This window comes from Anomalospiza imberbis, chromosome 3 (assembly GCF_031753505.1).
Source record: "Anomalospiza imberbis isolate Cuckoo-Finch-1a 21T00152 chromosome 3, ASM3175350v1, whole genome shotgun sequence".
In the NCBI taxonomy this organism is placed as follows: Eukaryota; Metazoa; Chordata; class Aves; order Passeriformes; family Viduidae; genus Anomalospiza; species Anomalospiza imberbis.
Window position 1 is genome coordinate 14,019,080 of NC_089683.1, and position 6,968 is coordinate 14,026,047.

General features: G+C 38.4%; 1 long non-coding RNA gene across 1 annotated transcript; it reads right to left on the minus strand.

Annotated features, from left to right (window-relative positions):
• Nucleotides 1–412: 412 nt before the first annotated feature.
• On the minus strand, nt 413–6,711 carry LOC137472003 (uncharacterized). Its single transcript, XR_010997959.1, has 3 exons — nt 6,211–6,711; nt 5,381–5,552; nt 413–592 (listed from the first exon to the last, which is right to left on the minus strand). It is a non-coding gene; the product is annotated as an uncharacterized lncRNA (long non-coding RNA).
• Between the last annotated feature and the right edge of the window lie 257 nt (nt 6,712–6,968).

Genomic DNA, 6,968 nt, shown 5'->3' on the forward strand with positions numbered 1-6,968 from the left:
CTTTTCCCCCTAATCTCCTCCCCTTAAAGCAATGATTCTGGCTTAAAATGTGTGAATACGTACATATGCACACACACACACATATATGAACACATACATACAAATTTCTGAACAATAGAGTTATCTTCTTAACCTACTACCTTTTAGAACAATTAAGCTTTTCCTTATATTTTCTTGACTAAAAGGGGTCTATTCCTATTTGGAAAAAAACAAATCAGCATTTTTGCATAAATGCCTACATCCAGAATTTGAGCAAATTAATATGCTACAATAAAAAAAAAAAACCAAACTACATATGGGTTTATGTACTATATTGGACTGTGTTCAGCCTGGTATGAACGCAAACATCAGCGTCATACCTTCAAAAACAGGGAACACACACAGGGGCCCATCCTGCAGAGTAAAGATATTAAAGGAATTTTTGCACCACAAGCTGGAGTTAAAACAAATTCCAGTAAAGAAATCCTGGCCATTAGAAGTCAGTGAGGAATCTGCCATCACAGAACATCGCTTTTGCAGTTAAATGTAGTCAGCTTGCTGTATTTTATTACCATTTCTCATTTAAAAACTTTTGGACTGGTAGTTCATTCATCTAAGATAAGAATTAAAGGTTTTCAATTAAGGGAAGTAAAAGTATTAGCCCTATTTTAAATTACCATAGAAAAACAATGAAAAGCTATTAAAAATCATATTAAAGCAAATAGTTTAAATTAAAATTAAGAGCTCATAGGTATTTTGCATGTTAAAGTTGCCTTATTAGGAGCCAGAAATGAATGACACTAGCCTTCCTGCTTATCTACATCTATTCATTTTCATAACACAAATCCCTTTGTAACACATTTTTCCCTCTAGTGGCCCAACTACTTTAGAGTCTTTAGTAGTGATTATTTTCTAAAAACACTGCAGCAATTTTAATCATCCAGACATGTAAGACTTCACATAAAAGAGTAGAAATGTCCTATAGAACGCAAAAAAGTCACTTTTATATAAAAGCAGCCCTGACTAGATTAAATCTCTGGCACAAGAAGCTGAGTATATAACTATTCAAGTAAACATCCATTTAGGTTATATATTAAGCCTTTTTACCACTTGCTGTATTATAAGAAACAATAAACTATTATAGCATGATTGCTACAGTCCTGTTCTCTGAGAAGTAGTTTAAGGCCTCTTTCCTCCCCACTGCAATTTTAAACCATATGATACACTCATTTCCTCAATGGCAGGCTTCTTGTATACAACTCAATAGCAATTTTAAAATCATTCTTATGCATATGATTCAAAGCATATTTACAAGTAGGGCATGTGCATAGAATATTTAAAAGTATTTATCTTGAGGCACTTCTCTTTGACTTTTTACTTAAAGTACTATGAAAAGCCTTCATAATTTCTGCAATTTTTTAACTGGAATTCTGTATTTTATACAGTCCTAAAGTTTAAAGGACAGAAATCTGGGGGGAAAATATTTTTTATTTTCACATATCACAGTCTAGACATTCACATTGACTGATGGTGTCATCGCAGCTTTGGAAAGTTTGTATTTTTGTCTATCATACAGACCTACTGATCTTTCTGGAACCACTCAGTCTCTGAAGAAATGCAAAGAACTGTTTGTCTGAAATTCCAGACTTAGAAAAACCCCCATTTGATGTGTTGCTCCAGTACTTGTAGCAATGAAGGATGACAATGTGCATAAGCATTTACAGCAGCAAATTCTATAAGATCAAAAGTGAAAAAATCTTGACTTGGCTGGAGATAATAGACACTTGTGCTATCTTGAGGGGGAAAAAGGATGCAAAAAAGAGTACACAACAAATGACATCTTTTGTCAGTGCTTAAGCTTGCCACAATTCTCACTGAGAACTGGGGCAATTTTTAGAGAGCAGCACTGTTAATCATTGCTAAGATCTTTTTGAACTAACTTCACTCACTACAGTTACTTCAGTTTAAAGTTATAAATGAGCCCCAAGTTTCTGCCTTTGCACTGTCATAGCCTTCCAAGAAGAATGATTCCCGGTGCTCAAATACACTGGATGAAAGATGGAAGTGTTGTCACAGGAAATGCTAGGATGGCTCAACACTTTCTCTGTGAAGTTAACTAATAAAAGATACAAACACCTGCTTTCCAAAGAGCCCAACAGGCATGAAGTGAGCTCATGCCATACAACTTGCATTCCCAGAACTTGCCCATCATTTGCTCTGAACCAAAAGCCAAAACTCTTAACTTTTTTTACCAGGTGGAGAAAATTAATTGTTTCTTTCACAGATCATTCTCCTTAAGGGGCATATAATGCACTTCCATTACAACACTATGAGCTTGTCTGTTTGACATGAACTTTTGGGTCTGAAGGACAAACTCTGAAGGAACAAAAACTTGTTCTTCCAGAACACGGAACTAAATGGCCCAGAGAGTCTCTAACCTTCTGCTGCCATGGCTGTTTCCAGGCCACAAATCATGTTATCAGCCAGTGAGGGGGATGCAGGACTGAATTCCTGGCACAAACCAGGGATTGTAAGTAGCTGCAGGAAGAGACCTTGTTCTGATGGTGCCTCTTCACCTGGATCAGCTTCAATTACTTCAGACACTTGATCAAGGCAAGGGGGTGTCTTGGTTCAGTTGTCCTCTGGAGTCAACAGAGAGAAAAAGGGAGCTTCCCAATCTTCTCAGCTCCTAAGCCTCTTCATCCCTTCTAAAAGGGTATGGTATTCAGGTATATCAAGGCATGACTGGGTAAAATAACCTCTACAAGTGCTATTGGATGTGGTGCACATTTGAATGTGCTAAGAGGCATCCATCTCAAAATGCTTCTGAAGATTTGCACTTCCTTTTTGACACACTGTAAATCAAAATCTTTTCAGGGAGTGCTCCTTAGATGGCATATTTATGTGGCTGATTTTTAATGCTTAATTGTTGTATTTTGCTCACATCCCTCTTGAGCCATATCTTCTTTGTTACAGACTATATTTGTTTTTTGCAAAATGACAAAAGACAGACTGAAGGCAAATGATGAGACAGCATTGCTCCTTTTGCTTTCATTGTGGCTTATTCTATAATGTGAATGTGGAGCAGGTGATGAACCTATTTTAAGCAAAAGAGAGTTCCGTGCTGGCTCCTGCCTGCTGCATTACAGATTCCCCATAAGGAAACAGCTCAGAGGAACAGAAGAGACACTGGAGAATTAATCATACTGCTCCTTCCTGATGAGAACACCAAGCTATTAGCTGACTTCAGGTAGAAAGCCCTGGGATTTGCTGGAGAAAAGGCTGGGGGTGAAGAGAATAGCGCAGGGATAGAGAGCCTCAAGTTAAAGAAAGAAAATTATACTCTTTGAAACCTTCGCAGAGGTGAGGGGGAAGCCCCTGCAGCAAAGACTGAGACAGCTACTGGTATCGCAGGCAACATTTTAATAAGCTCAAATCTCAGGAAACTGAATTCTGCAAGAAATAATTTGAGGTTCTTTTCAGTACTGAGAGAACCTGAAGGAAAATTTAGCAGGGAATCTCCATGGGAACGTTCTTTCCAAAGCAATATATTTTCTCCAGAGCAGTATGACCCTTCACACACTCATGCCACAGAGACCTCTCTCAGGAAGCCTCTTTCCTGGTAAGCAGAAAGGTGCTGATTCAGATCAGACAGGAGGAAGATGCATTGGGCATGGTGAGTAATATGGTATAAGAATGGCAGATTTGAGCCATTTGGTGAGGGAAGGTAATGGGTGTCTTTCCATGAGAAAGTTTCATACAGTTTCACACCCTGTGACTGTAGACAGGCTGAAGTAGTTGCCTCACATTACAGATCAGGGAGACCAGCTGGGCCACCACAGAGGATCAGAGACCAGCAGAGAGGTCTTGGCCACTAAAGGCTTGCTGGGTGGGAGGGAAACATGAGAAGAGAGAAAACTGTGGTAGCAGAAGACTGAAAAGAGTTGACAGGTCTGGCTGGTGGGAAGCAGGGGACAGTGTCTTTATAGGCTTTTTAGAGCTATTGCAACAATGGTGTTAGAGGCAATGTCCCAATTACTCAAGGAAGCTGAACTCAGATTTCCCAGCACTTAGCGATTCCTGAATGCATACCTGCATGCTGGTCTTCTGCAGGGCTCTTCCAACAGCTGAAACACTCCAGAGGGTTAGGTCACTCTGAGTGCTGGAGACCACATGAGCCCATGACACCAGACTCATCTGTCCCAGATGAGATGTTGTGTTATAAACTTTTCTAAATCCTAACCTTTCTAACTGCCTCCCACTCCCTATAACTGCATATATTCAGGTGTACCTAAAAAGACAAGTCAAAACAGTCTTTCTACATATTCTTGAAACTAGATTTTGGGAGCTGTTTTATCTGCCCTTATCACCTGACAGCGCTTCCTCCTCTTAATTCTGTTCGTTATTCCTTCAGTGAGGGCACTTGACCATGTTATCCCTTTATGAAAGTAAATTCACCTGTCACCTAAGGATGTAAACATATGGTTGTATCCCTAGAAAAAGCACAGACAGATGAGAAGCAGTGTATTTCAGGAAACCCAAAAGGTGATGAACATTTCATGACTTAAGTTAGATATAAATGTTATTTGTATGTATCCCAGCAGGAAAGACAGTGCAGTTGCAAAGGGACTGACCCGTTCCTTGCTCTCATTCTGACACCATGACAAAAAAAATCAAAATCATATGAATCCACTGAGAATACAAGGACATGACCTGCAGTCCTGCAGTTCCAAACAGCCATGACTCAACTTCCTGTACTTGAAGGAGAGTCAGAACAAAAGTATCTTGGAGTCATGTTTCTGAAGTTAGCGAGAAATGATTATATGTTCACTGCAAGTCTCTGAGGTGAGTGCAGTATATGTGGCACCAGGTCTGATGTGATCATATGTATTCTCAAGAATCTGAGAGGCCCAAGTGGCAGTGAAGAGGCAGCAAATGTTCTGAGCTCATGATGTCAGGAAGCTCTGAACATACACTGATGTGTGCACTTACTTTGTCCTCTTACAGTACAAAGGCACTCTGCTTGGATAACATGTCTTAATGGCACAAAAAGAAAAAAGAATTTTTGACCTGACATCACATTAAAAGAAATGCTCAGCAAATCTGATGCAAAAATTATTTGGGAAATTTGCCATAGAACATAGCCCAACCTCTCTTTACTCTCCCCTCCAACCCTCTAAGCAAATTAAGCAAATGTCTCTTTTCTTTTGCCCCCTTTTTTAGTTTGCTTTATATTTGTAATTTAAAACAGGAAACAATTGCTTGAGGAAGGATTTCTTGGTGCATTATGAAGAAAATTATTACAAATTCTAGTCAGGAAAATGCTCTTTTCAGTAACTGTCTTATTGAAAAGAGGGCAGTGGGAAATAAAATATTTACCCCACACATTCTTGCCTCTTACCCAGAAGAGAAAAATATCATGGCTAGAAACTTGCTGCAGTCCAGGAAGAAAATCATGTTATGTACTGCATGGAAAAACAAAACTCTGCTTTCTAATCTCATATTCTGAGCCAGGTCAATTCTTCAGGCTGAATGGGATGATCTTGGAGTACTCACAGGCAATGAGCAACATCCTTTGATGAAAAAAAAAAAAAAAAAAAAGAAAAAAGAGAGATGAAAAAAAAAATAATTAGAGTAAGTAGTCTGCAGATATGGAGAAACATTTGATCCACCATCCAATTAAGTCAATTGATCTACTGTACACCATGAATGAACACTAGATTATTCATGGGCTAACCCAAAATCTCTCAGAGACTGCCCTCCTATTAACTTCAGCTGGCTTTCAGGCCCACAGATGGTGTGCATTGAGATACACTATGCAGCTAAGTAAGCACATATTTAACCTTCTCCAGGATAATAGTTTCATTGAACTCCCAGGATTACCCCACTGCTTACACACTTGCTTATGTGCTTTGCTTCGGTCACTGACCAGAATTTCAATAGCGTTGCTCCAAACATTAATTTGGCTTAATTTTTAATGAAATACTGTAGATCTTTGAAGATGTTTGAACAAAATTTAGCACCAATTTCACTGCAACAGCAGACATAGAATAGGAAGCCATAATTATTTCTTTTAGATTTTTTTTGTTGAAGAAAGCTAGGGAAAGGTCTCTACCCAAAGCATTACAGTTCATCACTGTAATCATGTGTGACATAATGGGAATTTCAAAGAAGGACATGAAAGTGGGAAGCACAGATCTACACTTGCCAACTGCCTCCTGTAAATCTTACCTGCAATTTTTTCCTTTAATGTAGGGGAAAATTTGCAGTGGAATTGTCTTTTCCTTCCTTTTTTCCTCTTCTTTTTAATAATTCTCAAGGAAATACTTCTTTAGGATGACTGTTATTTTTTCATGAATAGGATTGTAAATATGTAATGGAACATAAATATTTTGTATTTAGAGTAATAAAAAATTTAGTTCTATAAAAGATTTATCCCCACTAAAAATAATTTGGCCTCAAATAGGAATCAGTGGCAGTAACATATAAGGCAAATGTTCCTTCTGTAAGAAACACAGGGAAGCTAAGTAAATACTCCCAAACATATTTGGCAGGGATTTGCAAAAATGTAAAAATGAGTTTGTGTTAGATGCACCTACACCTTAGACAACAGGGAAGAATCCTTAAAATGCTAAGACCCTCCCTTAAGGGCAGGTACACTCAGATAATAAAATATTGTCCTGCAAAAGTGTCCATTAGGGAGAATTAGACCTCCCACACAAAAATAACTATTGTATGGAAACATAGCTACAGAAAAAATACATTTACCCTCAGTCTGGTTGGTCCTGTCCTCTTTTTATACTAGTTAAAGCCCACATATTTCAGAGGATCTGTAAAGACTCCTTCTACCCCAAACCATTCTCTGGTTTTATTATTCATACACACCACAGATTTTTTAGAAGCTAAAACAATTCAATGTATGCAGTTCATCAGCCCATTCCAGACAGAGTTCTTCTCAAGGCAATCTTTTCCTCTTCTCAGCTGCTTTC